This window comes from Phascolarctos cinereus, unplaced genomic scaffold (genome assembly GCF_003287225.1).
Source record: "Phascolarctos cinereus isolate Bilbo 61053 unplaced genomic scaffold, phaCin_HiC Scaffold_2;HRSCAF=192, whole genome shotgun sequence".
Classification (NCBI taxonomy): domain Eukaryota; kingdom Metazoa; phylum Chordata; class Mammalia; order Diprotodontia; family Phascolarctidae; genus Phascolarctos; species Phascolarctos cinereus.
The window spans coordinates 313,904,677-313,927,662 of record NW_027555625.1 but is presented as its reverse complement, the minus strand read 5'-3'; the positions used below and the strand labels follow the sequence as shown (position 1 = coordinate 313,927,662).

The 22,986-nt window shown below is 39.3% G+C and overlaps 1 pseudogene; it reads left to right on the top strand.

The window, feature by feature from the left end:
- The first annotated feature begins 20,361 nt into the window (after positions 1-20,361).
- Positions 20,362-20,925, top strand: LOC110211283 (ferritin heavy chain pseudogene; annotated as a pseudogene).
- The last annotated feature ends 2,061 nt before the right edge of the window (positions 20,926-22,986 follow it).

The window sequence follows — 22,986 nt, the reverse complement described above, 5'->3', positions numbered from 1 at the left end:
GTTTCTTTAGTGTGATATCTTTCAAATACTTGGTACCCATGCCTTTGATAGCTTGGGTAGTTTCGCTGGTGTTTGAGGAGTGGACTCAGATTTGAATTTCTTGACTTGTGCAATTTTGAAAAGTTCTCCAGATCAACCAAGTACTTCACCATTTTAAATGATTACTTGGGGTAGCTCATGAGAAGAGAAAGAGGAGAGGTTTTTGTCTTTTGGTTTTCTTTATTTCAAGAAAGTCAAGACTGATACAATTCCTATCTTCCAATGCATATCTATTTTCTGGTTATTGGACATGGATCTAACAATTAGAGTACCAACAGTGAAATCAATGTTTAGATGGTTTAAGAACTATGTGATTCTTAGGATCCCCTTCCATTGTCACTGCAGAAGTGGAAAGAGGGCCATCTAGGATTGATGGACATTATGACTTTTTCCTTCGTTACATGGATTGACATAGCCGAAGAATTCATTGCTCAGTCTACTGGTGATGCCTTCTCCCCCGTATTTAGCTGGTCTGGTCCTCAGAAAACTCACCCAATCTTCACAGATGCTGGAACTGTACTTGAAAAAAATTTTTCCAGAATTACGGTAGAACCCAGGCAGATCCTTTGAGAACCCAGGGTCATCTCCACATCATAGTGAGGCGTTAGAGTAGGTCTTTGTGGGGGAAACAAGAATATCATTATCATCATCAGTATTCTTTTTTTTTGTGAACACGAACATAAGAAAAAAGAATAAGGAAAACAAGCATGTAAGCAGGCACTAACAAAAAAAAGGAAATTTCTGGTGATTGACATGCATTTGTAGATTGTTATTTACTAATTGTTAACTCCACCTCCAAAAGATAAATAAATATATCACATGTGTAATGTATATAAAATACATATTATATATCACAGGTTGTTGTGTTTGTCCTTCATTCTCCAAGAGGACTGTGACATCAGGGAGATGATGCCATGAGTTGCAATTGACTTTGATTTGAGTGAGGGAGGGCTGGGCAAAGTCACCAGCCTTACTTTCTCCTCCAGAGCCATGTGAGTCCAGTGGCTAGATATAAATCAGGATGACTGGAGATGGCCCAGGATATAATGTGAGACTCTGGTCCTTTTAAGCTAAGGTCTTTTCAGGTTCTCACTTTGAGTGAGGCAACACTCATTCAGTTAATAGGCCTCTTTAAGAAGTGACTGGAGGGATGGCCCCTTTAATAAAAAAAAAATCAAATTGGGACGGGAGGGTTTGCTTTAACTACGTAGTAACTATGTAGCTTTAACTATGCTTTAACATAGTAGTATCCATTTTTTCCTTTGGTTTACTTATCCCTTTGACCTTCCTTGTGAGTATAATGTGATTTTTGTTGTAGTTGTTGTTTTTAACTACATGGTGATTATCAAAGTGTCTGGTTCATCTGGTTCTTTTTTTCTTCATTCCAACATTTCATGCCTTCTCATACTTTGAATTATCCTTATGCATTTTTTGGACTCAGTTTTATTCTATTACATGCATATACCTTAATTCATTTAGCTATTTCCCAATAGATGACTAGCTTGTTTCTAATTTTTCTTCTTACAGTATAATATACATAGATATTATATATAAAATAGCTAACATATATCATCACCATTTGTGTTTGTGCATATGTGTACACACATACACATACATGCATATTTACATATACATGCATGCATATATGCATATGTATATACATACGTACATATCTATTTATCTATCTATGTATCTGTCTATATCTTCAAGATGCAGCTAGGTCTTTTTTCCCTGTCAATTATCTCCTTGGGCTATATTTTTAGTGGTGGGACCATGGAAGGAAGAAGAAAATAAGCATTTACTAAGTGCTTACTTCATACCAGGCACAGTGCTAAGCACTGATGATACAGATGTAAGCAAAAAGAAAGACAGTTCCCGCCTTCAAGAAACTTACATTTTAATAGAGAAAGACACACAAAAGGGAGTTGTAAAGGGTGGGGGAGGGGGAGATTGAAGGTAACCACTGTAGGAGCTTGGTCTGGAAGCCAGGAACAGGGCCTGAAGGAGAATGGAGACCAGCCTGGGCCCCTCCACAAAATGAATTCCCCAGGAGGAACTCACCAATGGGAGAAGGACATGGGTCTTACACAGGAATGTTCCACGTTGAGAGGCTGAAGGTATTGTTGGATGTTGAGGAGGAGGAAGCCTTAGGCACTAAGGGAAGTTCTAGGAAGAGACAGTGTCAAAGGCATGGTTTTGAAGTTCAGAAGCCAGGAATAAGAACTGGGAGGGAAATGATGACTGGATTAAATGTGTGCTCATTTTGGTAACTCATTCCATAGTACTTTTCAAAAAGGCTGGTCCAATTCATAATTCCAATACTTGCGTAATAGAGTGCCTGTTTTAATGCATCCATGTAATCACTAAATTTTATCAATTTTGGTTACGTTTGTCCATTTGATGGGATTCAGGTAGAACTTTAGATTTATTTTCATTTGTATTTTTGGGTCATTAATGATTTTGAACTTTGTTTCATGTGATTATTGATAGTACGTTTCTTCTTATGTGAATCGCCTATTTGTATCCTCTGATGACTTATCATTCAGAGAAAGACCCATTTGGATAAATTTATCAGTTCCTTTTAAAGTTGGATGTCATACTCTTGTTGAAAGTATTTGGTGCAAAGATTTTTTTTTTTGCCCAAAGATTGTTTTTTTCCATATTATTCTGAATGAATTGATTTTTGTTGTGCAAAACCTTTTTATTTTTCAGATGCAGTGGATGTGCCCACGTACTGTACTGGGTCTTTGCCCCACTGACTAGATATTAGCTTTGGCATAGATAACATCTGCCTATATAAGAGGTAAAGGAATAAGTATGGGCAAAGAAGAGGTTCAAATATATACCAGATCCCTAGTCTGGTCCTGAGATTTCATTTCTACAGGGAACTTCCAGTAATGATGCTCCCTCTTCTAATGTATATGAGCTACTTGTGCAACTTATTCTCTTAAAGAGTTGCCTTGCAACTGATAGGTTAAGCAACTTGCTTGGGGTCACAGGCCTCTGTATGTGAGAAGAGGGTCTTGAACCCAGGTCTTCCTGACCTCCAGATCGGCAGGGAAGACAGTACTGTACCTCCTGCATTCTTAGGTTGAATTAATAGAACCATAGTACCCCAGAATGAGAGAGGCAAGCCTTCAGATGAATGAAATTACTGACTGACAAAGTATTTATTACAAACTTAGTAGTACCAAATGCTGTGCTGAAAAGCCTGATTCATCACATGTATTCAACAAGTTAAGTCAGCAAGCACTTATTCAGTGCCTACTACATGTCAGGCATTGTGCTAAGGGCTTGAGACACAAAGAAAGGCAAAAAATAGCCTGTGCTCTTAGGGACCTCACAGTCTAATGGAGGGGGGCAACAACACATGAACAATTATGTTCACTTTCAGTCATTTTTTAGTTGTGTCTAACTCTTTGTTGACCCCATTTGGGGTTTTCTTGGCAAAGATACTGGAGTGCCTTGCCATTTCTTTCTCTGGCTTATTTTACAGATGAGGAAACTGAGGCAACAGGATTAAGTGACTTGTCCAGGGTCACACAGCTAGTAAGTGTCTGAGGGTGGATTTGAGCTCAGGAAGAGTCTTCCTAACTCTAGGCCCTGTACTCTATCCATTGAGCTACCTAGCTGCCAAAACAATTATGTACAAACAATATATGTGCAAGACTAATTGGAGATTATTTCAGAAGATGACTGGAGGACTCTCCTCACAAACATCAATAGAGTCAGCAATACAGTACGGATAAGAAAACACAGGGATCTGACTCAATGCACAGGAGTGCAGCTATACAGAGTCATCAGGGCTGGCTATAAAGCGCAGCGGAATGGTTAGCAACAGCTAAATCCCAGGCCACTCAAAATTCAAGAACTATTGCAGCAAATATTTTTAATAAAGCTAAAATGATTGGAGTTTTTCAGATGAGGCTAGAACATAATTAAATTTTTCATTGTTATAGATGTTGGCTTGTTGCTAGTATATGCTGGTTGACCTTCGACATTTCACTTTACTGGGGCATAATTCATCTTGAGAGTTCTGAAAGGCAGCTGCTGAGTGTTAAATTTGCTTCAGTGTTCTGAGAAAGCAGTTTATTTGCACATTAAAAACTGCAGAATTTACAAATGAGCATAGTATCATATCTAATTGAATATGTTTTGTGTTTAAAACTTCATTTGCATATGGAAAATGGAGTACTTTCAGGTCAAGAATAGAGGAAATATCAATCCATCAATATTTATTAAATGCCTACTATGTGCCAGGCACCGTTGTGATGGGTGGATTGAATGAAATAATTGAGGAAACAAAAAGTTCAAGCTTCCAAGCATACTGATTTATTAAGCAATACATGCCAATTTTGCATAACAAATTGGGACCAGGCCTCCTCAGCTTGGCACCAGACCCCAGATACAGGAGGAGACAGAATTGTATGCATTAAAAGAAAGCAATTAACGTGACATAAATCAGGATACAAGCTTAGGTGATCCAGGGGCAGCTAGGTGGAGCAATGGATAGAGCACCTGCCCTGGATCCAGGAGGACCTGAGTTCAAATCCGACCTCAGGCACATAACACTTACTAGCTGTGTAACCTTGGGCAAGTCACTTAACCCCATTGCCTAGCCAAAAAAAAAAGAAAAAAAAGAAAAGAAAAGAAAGAAAGATTAGGTGATCTGATTTCTGATTGGAGGAAAGATTAGAGGATTTCCAAGTTGGGAGGGGAGAGAGCGAACAGTACAATTCCCTGAAATTGTCACGTACACCCCTTCACCTCACCCCCCCCAAGTATCTGTATTCAAGAATAACAAGGAATAACAAGGAAACAGTAACTGATTGATCTGTATGGTGCCAGTTTTCAGATAAGACACATGGGTTGCTTGAGATGTCTAATTGTGAAAAAAATGCCTTTCATCAATCTTCAGACCAACAGGTAGAGGGTAGTTTGGACTCCCAGTCATGCAGGGCTAGGTTCAAACAATGCAACAAAGTTTTCTCACAATTCCCATAATTGAACAAAGTTTTCTCACAAGATAGAAATTGGACTAGACATATAGTTGAATAGAAAGGACATTGAGTTCGCTCCAAAACTGCTTAATCCCCACAATCTCCTCACTGTACAAAGTGCTGGAGATGTAAAAAGAGGCAAAAAACAGTCCCTGCCCTCAACAAGCTTGCAATCTAATGGGTAGAGGCAATGTGGAAACAAATATATGCAAAGCAAGATATACAGAATAAATAGAAGGAAGACACTAGAATTAAGAAGGGGTTGGGGAAGGCTTCTCGTAGAAGGTGGTGTTAGGGAAAGGGTCTAGATGGTATTAAGGAGTGGCAAGTAGCCTGGGTGGGGGCCAGGTACAGACAATGAAAGGAGTTAAGTAGTCTGGGCTGGATTGGAGAGCCACAGTGAAAGGACAGTTGAAAGGATTATTGAGTATCTATCTAGGTAAACTGGGATAGGCCAGAGGCCTCCTGTGAAATACCAATGTGGGAAAGTTCAGGAGCTGGGTTACTTTCAAAGACTTGCTCTTTTCCTTTTAGTCTTTTCCAGGTCCCGTCACTCCATCAGTTCCTTTGTGCCCTTTCACAAAATTATCCTTTCCAGAATCCTCCTCCAATCTGTCCTTAGTTCTTTCTTTTAATCCTTCTTGCCTGTGCCTCTTCAGTGTGCTACAGTAAAAAGAGCACCAATTTGGAATGAAAGAACTGAATTTCAAATCCTATCCTTGCCCGTTACTACTAGGGTGATTATGTGTAAATTGCTTTATTTTTCCAAGCCTTAGTCTTCTTAACTCTAAAATGAAGTTATTGGACTATAGTAATGTTTTTCAAACTGCTATAAGGAACTCTGAAACATCCCCAAGTGTTTGTTTGTTTTAATGAATTTGATGTTGCCTGTTAATAGACATTAAAAATAATAGTTTTAGAGAATTTTTATTACAGGTATTCTGCCAAACTTTTGTCTAAACTGAAGGCTTTACTATGGTGGGAAAATCTAATCTCAAAGGTCTTTTCCAAATCTAAATCTGTCATCCCAGAGAGAGTTAATCTAACAGTAGGAATTTTGGTCATCCAGGTGGGTCTGTTGGGGATTTCTTTTGTTTATCCCTCTTCTCCTTGCCTTACCCCCAAACTACACCTCAGGTCGGGGCCTCAGGCCTATCCATTCCCACTCAGGCTTTAGATTAGACAATGAATGTCCCCAGTTGTCACTGAAGGAGAAAAGAGAGAATACAGAGAAGATGATGCTGAATGCCACTGCTCTCAACAACCCCGCCCCCCAACCCCAGGCCCCTTTTTTTCCAACTTCACTGCATTTGGCCTGGAATCCTTCCAACATTTATTGTGGGACCCTAGGTGAGTCACTTAATTTGTTTTCTTCACTTCCTCAACTCTAAAATGGAGATAATAATAGGACTTTCCTCCTGGGGTTGTTATGAGGCACTTGCTCTACATATACAGCACTCTGTACACGGCACTGAGGCAGTTACCAAATTGAATAATGCCCTTGGAAGGAATTTCTTCCTTTGGGGAGCCACAGATAACTGTAATATAAAATAGCATGATAAATACATAAGGGAGGTACAGGGCAGAGGAAACAAAGACTGATAAAGTGAGGGGGGAAAGAGAGTGGCTTAGTTTAGCTGGTTAGGATGATAGAGTAAGCAGTATAATGTAGATTGGTTTTGTTTTTGGTCTAGATCTGTGATTTCATTGTTGTAGGGAAGTAAAGGTCAGGAAACTCAATCAGTGCAGAGGACTTACCGTTCTGTAACTCTTAGAGAATTGCCTGGGGCACTGAGATGTTAAATGAATTAGAGGGGGAACTGGGAGGGTGTTATACTGTCAGATTGTGTCCCAAGTCCTGGGCTGCACTTGAACCAGCTGGACCTGAATCAGAATCTATAGTCATGATAACTCTCAATCTACTACTACTATCCACTGCTCTATTTTGCCTTTTCATTTTGGCATAAGGCTAAGAATGTAGGTGATGCCAGGTTCTGAAATACCTAGAATGCCAGGCTAAAGAGTCTGAACTTCCCCAGTAGTCCATAGAGAAGCACTGAAGGGCTATGAACAGTGGAGCCACATGACCCATCTCTGCTCAGGGAAGGCTAGTTCTGCCACCTGTGCTCTGTAGATCAGGGTAAGAGGAAGGATGAGGCGAAGCTCTTCTGAAAAAGGTGGCACTTAAGTTGGGTTTTAGTGGGTGGATAGCATTTAACAGGCGGAGCTCAGAGAAAGAGAGTCTGGGCATAGGGAGCAGTGTGAGTCGAACTGAGGCAGAAGAGTAATCAATAGGTGGGCCAAAGTGAAGCCTGGCTTAGCTGGAGCTTAGCACACCTGGAGAAGGATAAAAAGAAGGGTTGTAAAGGGCTTTGAAAACCAGGCAAAGGTCTGGACATTAATCTTTTAGGTGCTGGGGAACCCCTAGAAGCTTTTGATCAGCAGAACTGGGCAGGAGGAAGATCTTGGCAGGGTGTGTAGGACCATTAAAGTGTGCCTAGTACTTTGAACTTGTGTCTGCTCAAAGGCATTTGGGTGGTACAGGAGATAGAGCCCTGGCTCTGGAATCAGGTAAGAACTGAGTTTGAATCTTTCCTGGCTATATGGCCCTGGGCAATTCACTTGATCTTTCTAAGCCTCGGTTTACTCATCTGTAAAATGGGGATAATAATAGCACTTCTCCACAAAGGTTGTTGCAAGAAGCAAATGAGATCATGTATCTACAATGCTTGGCAAACAAAACACCCTCCCAGTCCCCCCCCAAATTCATTAAACATCTCAGTGCCCCAGGCAACTCTTTAAGAGTTACAAAACAGTAACTTACCTGCATCGGTTGAGTTTCCTGACCTTTACTTCCCTAAACCAATGAAATCACAGATCTAGACCAAAACCAAAAACAATCCACATTATACTGCCTACTGTAACTATCATCCTAACCAACTAACCTAAGCCACTCTCTTTCCCCCCTCACTGTAATTGTTAGTTATTTGTCTTTTTACTTAGATGCCTTCTTATACTGTATAGGTGACTCCAGTCTCTGAACAGTGATGCTATTTAGGTAGGAGCTTTGGTAGGTGTTACCAGGTACAAGCTTTGCCTTCTTTTGTAATCTAGTTGGGAGAAATAACAAACATGCTAACCACGCTAGCTCATCTTTCTATCGCGCTTTATATTTTACAAAAATTGTTTCATGCAGCTGCCCTAGGGGGTAGGTAGGGTGTATATTTTTACAGATGAGAGAACTGAGGCCCAGGGAGGTTATGGAGCTGGAAGGGACTTAGGAGAGCCTTCTAGTCCAGTCTTCTCATTATACAGATAAAGGAAATGAGGCTCAGAATGGGGGGCGGTGACTTACCTGAGGTCCCATAAAAAGTTAGTGACAGAACTGTGCCTCAAGCCTCAGTCTGCTGACTCCAAGTCTAGGATTCTTTTTATTATGGCCGTCTTAAACAAGTCCACCTTGGTGACATGGTCTATGTATGTACATGCCAGAGAAATCTGAAATTAAGAAGGAGATGGACTTAGGGTAGTGTTGGTCAGGGAAGGCTTCCCAGGGGAGGTGAGACTTGAGTTTGAAAGATGAGTAAAGAGTCAGTTTTGCTGACAGAAGTTGTGGGAGCATTCCAGGAAGGAGGGGGTTGTGGGCTATGGGGGTGGGGGTGGGGAGTGGAGAACAGAATGAACAGAAGCCTGGAGGAAGGAACAGACAGTGTGTTCCTTCTAGATAAGAATAATATTGTTGGAATGTGATCCTTATCAGTGAGTTGGCTAGGGAGGTTGGGGGTGGGGCAGGGAGGGATGCTTCAGTCAGGGCCAGAACTGAATGTACTGTCTTTTCTGCACTTGGCCCTTGTAAAATATGACTTTCACTTGGGGGGACTGTGGTCCCTACATTATGGTAACTATTGTTGGTGATGAGGAGCTTTGCATTCTGCTCTGTTCCTTGTGATGTGAGGCAGCTTGGAGCAGTGGAAGGAGGACTGAATTTGGAGTACGAAGACCTGGATTCTAATTCAACTCTGCCATTTCTACCAGTGTGATTGTGGTCAAGTAACTTTACCTTTCCGGCTTCAGTTGCCTGTCATTTGTAAAACGAGGGGGTTGGACTGGATGACCTCTAAGGTCCCTTCCAGGTCTATGTCTATGATCCAATGAAATTCCAGTCTAATATTGGCATAACTGAGGGAGGTGGTGGAAAAGCAATGAACTTGAAAGTTGATAAGAGCTGGGGTTTAAATCTCCCAAAACAGACACACTTGACACTTGGTTCCCACTCCTACCATTCTTCCAAGTTACCAATTACCTCTTTCTTATCAAATCCAATTTCCTTTCTTCTTTCCCTCTTTGATGCATTTGACATTGTTTACAATTAACTTTTATTTCAATCTCTCAGTACTTTACACTGGTTTCCATGATACTCCATTTTAAGTAGCTTTGACTGCTTTTGACTAAACCATCATCTTTGACATTATCTATTTCCCTTTCTGGCTAGTCCTCCTTGTTTTGACTTTTCATTGTAGGTGTTCCTCAGGGTTCTGAGCTTCTGCACTAAGTTCTTATACTCACTCCTTTTTTTGGGAACTCATTTTTTTTAATCTAATATATAATATTTTATTTTTTTCCCCCAAAACATGTTAAAACAATTTTTAAACATTAGGGTTTTTTTTTAAATTTGAGTTCCAAATTCTATCTCTCTCTCCATCCCTCCCCTCCCCTTCCCCTCTCTGAGACAGTAAGCAGATACAGGTTATACACGTGCAGTCATGTAAAACATTTCCATATTAGTCATTTTGTATAAGAAGATTCAATTAAAAGAAAAAGGATGAAAGAAAGTGAAAAATTGCATGCTTCAGTCTATATTCAAACAATATCAGTTCTTTCTCTGGAAGTGGATCATGTGTTCCATCGTTAGTCTTTTGGGATTGTCTTGGATCATTGTATTGCTGAGAATATCTAAGTCATTTGCAATTCTTCATTGTACAATATTGCTATCACTGTATACAACATTCTCCTGGTTCTGCTCACTTCACTTTGCATCAGTTCATGTAAGTTTTTCCACGTTTTTCTGAAATCATTTTGCTTGTCATTTCTTATAGCACAATAATATCCTATTACAATCATATAGCACAGCTTGTTCAGTCATTCCCCAGTTGATCAGCATCCTCTCAGTTTCCAATTCTTAGTGATTACAAAAAGAGTTGGTATAAATATTTTTGTACAAATAGGTATAAAAGAGGGTTCTGCCCTCAAAGAGCTTAAAGTCTGTAAGACAAATACATGGTGGGATGTAATCAGAAAAAGACAAAGATTGTAATTAGTATCAAATGTGTTCTCCCTGCCTTAAGCCTGTCCCCACTACAATCAATCCATTCAGTTGTCAAATTGATCTTCTTAAAGCTCATATCTGACCATGTTGCCCTCTACTCACTAAACTCCAGTGGTTTCTGGTTACCTCCAAGATTGTATATAAAGTACTCAGTTGATGTTCAAAGCCCTTCATAACCTCATTCTTCTCTGCCTCTCCAGTCTTATTACATCTTGCACTACTTTACATATTCTTCCATCCAGTTACATTGGACTCCTTACTGTTCTACAAACAGGTAATTACATCTCCTGATTTCACTATCTCCTATGCCTGGAACGCTCTCCTTCATCATCTCTGCCTCCTGGCTTTCCGAAGTCTTTTCAGTTCTCAGCTAAAGTCCCCTCTTCTGCAAGAAGCCTTTCCTGGTTGTCCTTAATCTTAGTGACCTTTGCCTTTCTTTGTATCCCCAGTGCCTGTGTCTGGCACATAGTAAATACTTAATAAATGTTAATTGATTGGGCCACATGAGCGACAAAATATAGAACTAGATATTTTCTTTAATATCCACTATTCTCAAATCTCTACAAAAGAGAAATTCTGGGCCAAAGATAAAGCAACTCCAGGTGTCTCTATGGTTTATCTAGGATAACATAGAATCTAAAAGAAAGTTAAAAACGAAAAACAAATCCATGAACTGATGCTCACTGACCCTGAGCTCGTTCGTCACCCTTCCCACTTCCTACAATACTGGCATTGAGGCAGCAATAGCAGGCTTTTAACTAAACCTATACCATGATCCCTCTCCTTCCTCTTTTCAGTGCTATGGAGACCATGGTTCTAGGCTTGGAAATTTGCTCTGGCTGCCACAGTCCTTCGAGATTAAAAACCTACCAGGGCCACAACCCTGTAGTACTAGTGCTACAAGAGTTTGAACTGCAAGTGCCAGGATGGACAACCTGTAGCAGCAGCAGATCCAGAGCTGGGTCAACAACCCTGTAGCACCAGCTCTGCAAAGCTCTGAACTGCTATTGCTTGGCCAAAGAAGGAATAGAAGGAGCGGGGTAAGACACTGTGAGTATGTGTGCAAAGGGGATTGGGATTTGTGCAGCATTCTGCTAAGCCTGAGAGAAAGAGCAAAATATCCAGCTGGGGCCAGTTTTGACCACCAAAAAGTCACTTGGGGTAGAGACCCAGGTTGGTGAACTGTGAATTGCCTAGCATGGGAGGAGGCTGAGATGCTTTAACATCTAGCCTCCAAGGAAAGCATAATCAGAGAGAAGGAACTGGAAAGTGGGTAACAGTGGAAAATTGAGAAGAAGAAAAAAGACCAAAATTACCAAAGATTTCAGGAAGAAGAAAACTCAAAGACCTTGAACATAAGCAAATCAGTCAGTAAGAAAAACTGTAACAACAGAAGGAAATGTGGCCTCCAGACCTAGTAAATAAGTCCAGGCATCTATAAATAAATGCTACAAAACAAAGAAAAATGATCCAAGACTTGATGAGAAACTGTGGGATTTCTGAATATGGAATCATAGCACACTGTCTTGAATGGTTCAAAATAGAAATGAGAATTATGAGAGCAGAATTTATGACTTGTACAGCAAAAATAATGGGCAGATTAGAAAAACTAGAATCCACAATGGCAAATCTCACAACGAAACAAAAAGAGAACAATAGATTGGGAATGCAAATATACAGAAGTGAAGGACAATCTAGTAGAAGAGAAGTAAAAAACCAATAACATTAAAAGAAAATATACTCATTATACAAGCAAAATATTTGATTTAGAAGATAGTATTCAAAGAAACAACCTAAGTATCTTAGTTGTCCTGGGAGTACATGATAGGACAAAAAAATTTAACACCATAATGAAAGAAATAATAGAAGAGAAGTACCCAGAACTAACATACATTGAAAAAGAAATAATAATTGAAAGAATTCGCAGATCACCCCTAGAAAACAACCACAATAACAAAAACCAAGGCTGCAAACTCAGCACAGTGGTTAAATTTAACAATTCAATTTAAAATCAATACACACTACAAGTCATCTGGGAAAAGCTCTTTAAATACAAAGGAAAGGAAATTTGAATAATGCAAGACTATTCTGCACCCAATAGAAAACAATGGAAGAAATAGAATACTGTGTTCAGAAGTATAATAGAGCTCAAGATGCTGCCCAAGATGACCTACCCTGCGAATCTGAGTTTAACCATACATGAAAAATTATAGACATTGAATAATCAAGAGACATTTGAAACATTTTTTTGAAAGAAAACCCTAAATGAAGAGATTGTTTGCTTCTCAAACTCTCCAAACAACAGAAATGCAGAAGGAGTGAATAAATGCAACAGGTGAGGATAGCAACAGCAAGAGAGAGACCAGTAAGAGATATTCTTCTAAATGTACATAAGAGACCCAGATGAAGGTGGAAAACTGGTAGAATTAATAGTGAAGAGGCAGATTGGGCAGTGGTGGTGGGGGGAGGTAGCACATTATGGACAGGACCTGTTAACTCCCTGTTTACAGGGTTTTTTATTTTTTTGGTCATTTTTCTTTATCGGACTATATTACAACATGGGAGGGTACATGAAAAGGAGGAGAGAAACAGGGGGATAGAGAGGAATGTATGATGTACTAGGGGCAAAGCAAAGGCTAATAATGAGAGGAAGGTGACCTCCGTGGTCTCAGAAAAAGAAGAGCCTATAGGAGAACGGATGAGGAGGAGGGAGGATTGAAAATCTGGGGAAAGGAAGGAATCCTTATTTTAGTGGTGGGAGGGGGTTCTACTGATGAATGCTCCTATGAGTGAAGAGAAATAGTGTGTGAAGGGAGATGGGGACCTTATATTGGGTGTGGCCTGGTAGATTTGGTTCTTGAAATCTACTCATTCTACATTGAGAGAAATGGTGTTGGCACCCCTAGGGGTCACTGGTGCTTGGGGGAGTAGGAGAGCATAGACACTGGGAGGAGATTTTTAGGCAATGTAGGGGAAAAAGATGACCAGGAGAAAGTATAGGTCAGTGATGGGCTATATAATTAAAGACGTGGTGGGACCATGTGGCATTTTTCTCTCTGACACCTGTAATAATTGGCTTTTTTCTTAGGAATGAGGCACAATGGAAAAAGGGAATTCATGGAGCAAGATCTACTGGGTTGTGGCAGGAAATGCCTAGAGGGGAGAGCACAGAATGGATATCTTGGAAGCTTTGAGTGCATGAGGAATATAGAGGAAAAGAAAGACTGGTTAATTAGAGAGGTCATGAATCAGAGAATGAGAGTCTATAGTATTCAGAGAGAGAAGATGGATAATGAAGAGAGTGAGAGAAAACATTTCTGGAAAGGGGTGCAAAAAATGAAATAAAAACCCTTAAAAAACAGGACTAGTTGAAAAGGAAGAGAGGAAGAGGGAATCAACTTGACTAAATGAGAGGGAAAAAAGCCAGGAAGAATCAAATAATCAGATAAAAGTGGGAGAAAAAAAGGAACCAAAAAGCAAAACTCTAAAAGGAAAGGGGTAATAAATGAAAGGAGGTGATCAGAAGGAATATGCCAGTGGGAACAAGGCCATCTTTAAAAAAGGTCAATGTAAAGTAACTGAAAAAACATTGATAATATTGTGTTTATAGCAGAAGAGGGAAAAAAACCATAACTTGAAAAAAAAACCTCCAACATTAGAGACAGAGGAAAATACAAACCTAATTATAATAATTTGAAATATGCATGAATTCAACAATACAATAAAATGAAAAAGAATGACAGAAAACAAAAGCCTACAATTTGTTGCTTATAAGATACACATTTAAAAAACAAAGAGACAAAATAACACTGAGGGGATGGAAAAAAATTTACTATACATCAAGTGAATACAAAAAAGCAGTGGTTGCAATCATGCTATCTGACAAAGCCAAAGCAAACATTCAAAAAAATAAAAAGGGATAAACAAGGAAATTATATTACACTGAAAGAAGCCATAGAGAATAAACCAATATCATTAATAAACCTATATATTTCAAATGCCTTAGCATCCAAATTCATAAAGGAAACGTCTGAGTTAGAAGAAGACAGATAATAACACAATAGTGTCAGGAAACTTCAATATCCCTCTCTTGCTTTTGGATAAGTCTCACAGAAAGATAAACAAAAGGAAAAACATGGAACCAAACAAACTGCCACAGAAACTAGAGGTTAAAACTTATGGCATCTTCTAATTTGGATAGCAAACATTTCTTAGCATCACATGGAACATTTACAATAACTGACCAAGAATATAAACATCAATAGAGATATTGAAAACAAGTGTAAAAAAGGCAGAAATAGTTAATATATTCTTTATAGGCCATAATGTAATAAAAATAGATATTGGTTCAGAGATCACACACACACACACACACACACACACACACACACACACACACACAAGATATAGACCAAAATGGAGACTTAATGATGAAACCCTAAATAATGAGTGGGTCAAAGAACAAATTGTAGAAACAATTAGTAATTATGTAAAAGAATATGATAATGGTATTCACCAAGGGTTTGGGGGCAGTTCAGGGGGAAAATCATGTCCTTACAAACATGCATTTGATGGGGTATGGGCCCAAGCTGAGATCTTTGCCCCTTGCCCCAAAGGGAATTTGGCTCTGTGGCCCCAGCTCTTCATCTCCCTTTGAAAGCCCTAGCCCTATCTTTTGATCTTATTCTGATGTGCCTTCACCCCTTGCCCTAAAAAGAATCTGGCTCCCATTTGTCTACTGGATCCAGAAAACCCTTAAACTTTTCTTACTCTGGTCTCAAATGGCTCTTTATCGATTCTCCTTATCTCCCTTTGAAAGCCCTAACCCCACTTTTCAATCTTATTCAGATGCCTTTCAAACTTCTTCCTTCCAGTTCCTCTCATTATCTATTCCCATTGTCTATTCAATCTCTTAGACATTCCAATGGGAATTCTCACCTAGACCCTTTTCCCAGCCCCTTCCCGAAGGGTCACCCAAAGTTACTTTAGTGTATATAAGATCCACCTTGGCCCCCATTTAAACGCTGAGCTTTTCTCATGCCTACTTGTCCTTGTGGGTGTTACCTGGCCTATATGGTTTATCTCTAATAAACTTTTTCTCTGGCTGGAAGAAGATTTGGGTTGAATTCATTCAGTCAGGGATCTTGGGGTCCCAGCACCCCTAAACCTCTAGACCTCGTCATATGGTTCCTTGCACCAGGAATAACTGCCAAATCCCAAAATCTTCTCCAGCCATGAAAGAAAAGTATGTAAGCCTCCCCCTCTCCCCATTTCCTTTGTTGTCTTGTGGCAGGGAGGGGGATTTCCAAGCACCTAGCTAGGCTTGGCTTGGAAGTGTTTTCCGCCTGACCTCTCAGGTCCAGCTAGGTCAGACAGCTATGAGGCTGTCTCTAATGCTCTCAGGCTCTTGGTCCAGTGATTCTGTTTGAGCACTTGGACCTGGGTACACCTTCCTTAGCATAGAGGATGGACTTCCCATCAGGAAGCATAGGTCCAATCCTCTCAGTTCTCTGGAATTGGGAAACTGTTGGATAAACGTTTTCTCTGGCTGAAAGAAGATTTGGGTTGAATTCATTCAAGCAGGGCCTGTGTGTCCTGATCTCAGGGTTCCAGCACTCCTAAACCTCTAGACCTCATCACATTGACAAAATAGAAAAAGATAGGAATAATGAACTGAAAATTCATTTTAAAAAATAGAAAGGCAACAAATAAACCCAAAATAAGCACAAAAGAAGAGGTATTAAAAATTAGAGGAGAAATTGATAAATTGGAAACAAAAAAATAGAAATGATAAATCTAAAAGCTGATCATTTGGACTAATAAAATTGATAAATCCTTACCTAATCTGATTAAAAAGAATATAGCAGAAAATCAAACTGATAAAATTACAAATGGGCAAGATGAAATCACCATATAAATGGAAGAAATAAAAAAATAATCAGAATATGTTATACACACTTATATGCCAACAAAACTGAGAACACAAAAGAGGAATCTCTCCAGACTATCAGAAGACCAGGTAGAGATCTTAAATAACCCAATCTCAGAAAAGGATCTAGCTGTAAAGGGACTACCAAAAGGTGTGTGTGGGGTAAGGCGGGGAGAACTCTTGGTCCTGAGATTCACAGGAGAATTCAACCAGACTTTTATTTTATTTCATTCATTCATTCATTCATTCATTCATTCATTCATTTATTATTTTTTTAGGCAATTGGGGTTAAGTGACTTGCCCAGGGTCACACAGCTAGTAACTGTCAATGTTTGGTCTGAGGCCGGATTTGAACTCAGGTCCTCCTGACTTCAGGGCCGGTGCTCTATCCACTGCGCCACCTAGCTGCCCCTTCAACCAGACTTTTAAAGAACAGTTAGTACTCACACTTCACAAATGTTTCTCAAAAATTGAGAAAGAAAGCACCCCACCAGAACCTTTTTATGAGACAAAATATAGTCCTAACACTTAAACTGGGGAAAGATAAAACACAAAAAGAAAACTATGCATCAATATCATTAATGAACATTGACTCAAAATTTTTAAACAAAATTCTATCAGACCACAGCAATTTATCCAAGAAACTCTTGATTGTGCTCAAGTGGGGCTTATACTAGAGATGCAAGGATGGCTCAACTATTAGGAAAACAACCAATATAATTAATCATATTCAAAACCAAAACATCTAAAACCACACGATCAACTCAATAGATTCAGGAAAAAACCTTTGATAAAGTACAATGCACTTTTATGATTAAAAAACAAACAAACCCAATAACCCTCAACATATAGGCATAGAAGGACTTTTAAAAAAATCATAAAAAGCATCTACCTGAAACCAAAAGCAAGAATTATATGCAATGGGGATATACTCAAACCTTTCCCAATAAATATGGGAATGAAGCAAGGATGCCCACTTTTCCCATTATTATTTGACATAGCTCTGGAAATGCTAGCAACAGCAATAAGATAAGAGAAAGAGATGAAAAGGATAAAGACAAGTAAAAAGGTGATAAAACGATCCCTGTTTGCTAATGATATGATGGTTTACTTGGAAAATCTAAGGAATCAGCAAAGTTACTAATTGAGACAATTAATAGCTTGAGCAAAATGGCAGGTTACAAAATAAATCCTTAAAAATCAATAGCATTTCTATATAAAAATAGCACAAGAAGCAATAATATAAAGAAAAATTTCATTTCAAATAATTAGAAAATGCATAAAATATCTGGGGATTGATCTTAAGCACATAAAAGACTTGTATAGATTCAATGATAAAGCGCTCTTTAACAAATAAAGAACAATTTAAATAGCTGGAGGAATATTCAGTGCTCATGACTAGACAGTGCTGATATAACACAATATTGTCAAAATTAACTTACACTTTTAATGCTATACCAATCAAATTACCAAGGGGATACTTTACAGAATTTAATAGAATAATAATAACATTCACTTAGAGAAACAAAAGATCTAGAATGTCAAGAGAAATGATGAAAAAAATTATGGATAAAGAAAGAATAGCACTTTCAGACATTAAATTATATTACAAAACAGCAGCTATCAAAACCATCTGGTGTTGGGATCAATGGAACAGACTAGACAAGGGAGAAACAATAGAACTTAATAACCCAGAGTTTGATAAAGTGGAAAACAAAAATTACCTAGGAAAAATTCATTTGATAAAAATTGCTGGGAAAACTGGAAAGCAGTTTGGCAGAAATTAGGCTTAGGCCAACACTTTATATCACATTCCACAATACATCCTAAATGGATATGCAACCTTAATATTAAAATTTTCACAGCTTTCACAGCTATAGGTAGGAGATTTATTCTCTCTCTCTTTTTTTTTTTTTTTGGTGAGGCAACTGGGGTTAAGTGACTTGCCCAGAGTCACACAGCTAGTAAGTATTATGTGTCTGAGTCTGGATTTGAACTCAGGTCATCCTGACTCCAGGGCCAGTGCTGTATCCACTGCACCACCTAGCTGCCCCCTAGGAGATTTATTCTTAACTAAACCAGAGAGAGTCAATTTCAAAAGATAAATAGATATTTTTCATTACTTGAAACTGAAAAGCTTCTGTACAGACAAAATCAATGCATCTAGGAGAAGTAAGAAAGAGGTTAAATGAAAAAAAAATCTTGCTATCAAATCACTCTGATAATGGTTTGGTATCCAAGACTTCTAAAGAACTTATATTTATATCTGTGTCTGTTTCTATGTCTATGTCTAACTCCTTATCTATCTATCTATCTATCTATCTATCTATCTATCTATCTATCTATCTATTGACTTATAGCCATTTCCTAATAGATAAATGTTCAGAGTATATGAACAAACAGTTCTCAAAAGAAAGACTGCAAAGAATTCACTATGACATGAAAGAAGGCTCCAAATCACAAATAATAAAATGGAAACCAAAATGGCTTTGAAGTTTCACTCAGCACCCTGGAAATTAGCAAAAATGTAAAAAAAAATGGCAACGGATAGGTTGTGGAAGGACAGGTATACTAATACATTGTTGGTGAAGTTGTGAAATGCTACAACCATTTCTGGAAAAAAATTTGAAATTAGCAAAGTGACTAAAATGTCCATACTCTTTGAACCAGAGACTCCATTACTGTATTTATACCCCAGGGAAACCATTGATAAGAAGAAAGTCCCTCTCTACTCTAAAATATTGATAGCAGCACTTTTTGTGATAGTTAAGAATTGGAAACAAAATGGATATTTATTGATTGAGGAATGGTTAAAAAAATTGTGGTACATCATATAATGGAATATTACTGTGCTATAAAAAAAAGTGTGTGTGTGGGACAGCTATGTGGCGCAGTGGATAGAGCACTGGCCCTGGAGTCAGGAAGACCTGAGTTCAAATGTGGCCTCGGACACATAACACTCACCAGCTATGTGACCCTGGGCAAGTCACTAAACCTCAATTGCCTCACCAAAAAAAAAAATAGGTATGTGTGTGATGAATACAGAGAAGCATGGAAAGATCTCTGTGGCCTGATAGAGTGAAGAAAACAATATACACAGCAACTACAACAACATAAATGGAAAAATGTGCCAAAAAATCAAAAGTAAATGTAACAGGCAGAAGTGCAAGGAAGAAGAGTTGCTATGGTTTCCTGCTTTAACAGTGTTCGAACAGAACCCACTGCTTGATTCCCAGCTGGAGTTGCCCTTAGCTGCTCTCCACCTTCACATCCTACTAACCAACACTTCTGTCCTACCTTTCGAGCAGTAGTCACTCCACATCAGCCACCCCAGCCTCAGTTACAGTGCAGTTGCTTCCTCCTCTTCCATCTCCTCCTTCTATTTCCTCTTCTTCCTTCTCCTCCTCCTCCTCTTCCATCTCCTCCTTTTATTTCCTCTTCTTCTTCCTCCCCCTCCTCTTCCATCTCCTCCTTCTATTTCCTCTTCTTCCTTCTCCTCCTCCTCCTCTTCCATCTCCTCCTTTTATTTCCTCTTCTTCTTCCCCCCTCCTCTTCCATCTCCTCCTTCTATTTCCTCTTCTTCCTTCTCCTCCTCCTCCTCTTCCATCTCCTCCTTTTGTTTCCTCTTCTTCCTCCTCTTCCATCTCCTCTTTTTATTTCCTCTTCTTCCTCCTCCTCCTCCTCTTCCATCTCCTTTTATTTCCTCTTCTTCCTTCTCCTCCTCCTCCTCTTCCATCTCCTCCTTCTATTTCCTCTTCTTCCTTCTCCTCCTCCTCCTCTTCCATCTCCTCTTTTTATTTCCTCTTCTTCTTCCTCCCCCTCCTCTTCCATCTCCTCCTTCTATTTCCTCTTCTTCCTTCTCCTCCTCCTCCTCTTCCATCTCCTCTTTTTATTTCCTCTTCTTCTTCCTCCTCCACCTCTTCCATCTCTTTTATTTCCTCTTCCTCCTCCTCCTCCTCCTCTTCCATCTCCTCCTTTTATTTCCTCTTCTTCCTCCTCCTCTTCCTCCTCTGCCACCTCCTCCTTCACCACCTCCTCCTCCATGTCTTCACCACCTCAACCTCACCATGGTGATCTCATTCCCCTCACAGATGTGACAGAACTACCACCAAAACTTGGAGGCTGCAATTGACTGGCAGATCAACTTGGAGCTTTACGCTTCTGTGTCTACCTGCCCATGTCTTACTTCTTTGACCTGGATGAAACAGCACTGAAGAACTTTGCCAAGTATTTCCTAAACCAATCCCACAAAGAGAAGAAGCATACTGAGAAGCTGATGAAACTTCAAAACCAGTGAGACTACCATATATTCCTTTGGGACATCAAGAAATCAGATTGTGACAACTGGGAGAGTGGGCTGAATGTAATGGAGTGTGCTCTGCTCTTGGGGAAAAAAATGTCAATCAATCATTATTGGAATTGCACAAGTTAGCAACTGACAAAAATGACCCCCACTTATGTGATTTCATTGAAACCCACTACCTGGATGAACAGGTAAAGTCTATCAAATAACCAGGTGATCATGTAACCAATCTGCACAAAATGCACCCCACCCCCTCACCCCCAGTTCTGGCATGGCGGGATATCTTTTTGACCACCACACTCTTGGAGACAGTGACAGTGAGAGCTAAGCCTCAACCTGCCTTTCCAAACTGTGGGAGTGACTTCTATTGTCTTCTAGTACATGTATATTTTGGTTATCTTACCTTTTCATAATCTGTACCAAAAAGCAACCACCATTTGCATCCAAATAAAGTGACTTGGTACTGATAACAAAGAAAAAAATAATGGTAAAATTATAAAGATCAAATAAGACTTGAATGAAGCATAACATGTATTATATATCGCACATATTTTCAGACTTTTTCAATGCACTGAAATTTTGCTGATTTTTTTTCTCTGAAAATATCATTCATTTATTATATAGGATGGCTCTCTGGGAGTGGGAGTGGATATCTGAAATAATTATGGGATGCAAAAAGCCAGAAAATATCAATAAAAACTTCTTTTAAAAATGACGATTAACTGGTTGATTGGTGGAGACAGAAGACATCTTGTTCTAGGTGGTTATTAATATAATTGCTGAAGACTTTATGAAAGGAGCAACATTTGAATGGGACTTCCAAGGATTTCAAAAAGTGGAGATGGCTGAGGGATGGTTGGGGGTATAGATCTTTCCAGTTGAGGGTAACAGAGCATGAAGGAACAAAGCATGCTTGATCATTTGAAGTAGGCCTGTTTGGCTGGAAAGTAAGGTATATGAAGAGGACTCCTGTGAGATGAGGCTGACAAGTTAGGATACACCCAGGCTGTGGAATATCTAGAATGCCAGGCTGAAGAGCTTATTAGCTGGGTAAAGAGCAGTCACTGAAACCTTTTGACTGGTGAATGATCTGATCAAAGTGATGTGTTTTTTTTAAAATTTAAATATTTTATATTTATTTTCATGGTGTACAAATGTACAGTTGTTCAATTTCACAAACATCTGAGAGGTTAAAGGGAAAGAAACTATATTCTTAAATCTCCCAACCCTGTAAAATCTCCCAAAACTCTTGGGAGTCAAGCTCATGTGGCCTCAGGGTACAGAAAACAACTTACAAGAGTGAAAATGATACAGAGGAAACTCTGATTGATTATTATTGTTTCACTGTATCCTGCTGGGGCTGAGATGATCCCAAACTGTTGGTGTTCCTGGGTTTTTCACTTTGAATTTCTATTACTGAGTAACATGTATGACACTTTAATAAATATCCTAAATGCTGGGCCTACAAAGTAATTGTATCCTTGTGTCTAAGAACTCAGGAATTCTACCCATTAGTCATCAGGGTGCCCCCCCCTGCAATTCTGTGAAGTAGATTGGAACTGGTGGTCTTCCCCTTTTGCAGTTGGCAAAACTGAAGCACACAGGCCTAGCCACTCCCCTAGGGTATCATAGCTAGAGAGAGGTTTTCTCTTAAAACCATAGATAAGGAATAGTGAAGGTGGATTTTACCATGGTAACCATGGTAGCAGATCTTCCTCTTGGTTTTTGTTTTTCAAATTGTGCCTCTTAAGAATCTGAGAGTGGAATGGACATTTTTCTCTTCTAGGCATCTTCTCTTATCTCCTTGGGGTGGGGATGACACTGCTTCTCTCTGAAATAGTCAGTTGTCTGTTTTTACATGGACAGTTGCATTGAGGCTTTCTAAGGTCTGATGTCTAAGGTCTTGTTTCAAAACAGTCCGAGTGAAATCAGGATGGTCTATAACTGATGCTGATCCTAGGGGGTCTCTTTGGACCTCCAGTTCAGGATGTCAGGTGAGTGGCTGGTGAGCAGAGTTTTTTTGGTTGGTGAATTTATTAGTTTATTAATACTTGTGTTCAGTTGAAATGTTCTGAAACACCAAACCCAAATGACAATGAAGAGGATAAACAGAAGATTCCATCAGGGTATCCAAATAGCCTTGTGTCCTTGTTGGGGAGAGATAGGGGACAGAGGAGGCGACTAGTTTTTGATGGGTCATACTTACTGTTCTCTTTCTCTTCCAGTCCATTCTGATTCTATATGGAAAAATTAATCTATAAATAGTATCTGATATTCTCCCACAACTCCTCCTTCCCCCAATAAAGAAGTGTGATCACATAGATTCATTTTCACATTGTTCCTTTCAAATTGATTGAAGCTTGTTCCAGGGACCATTGGGGAAGAGGCT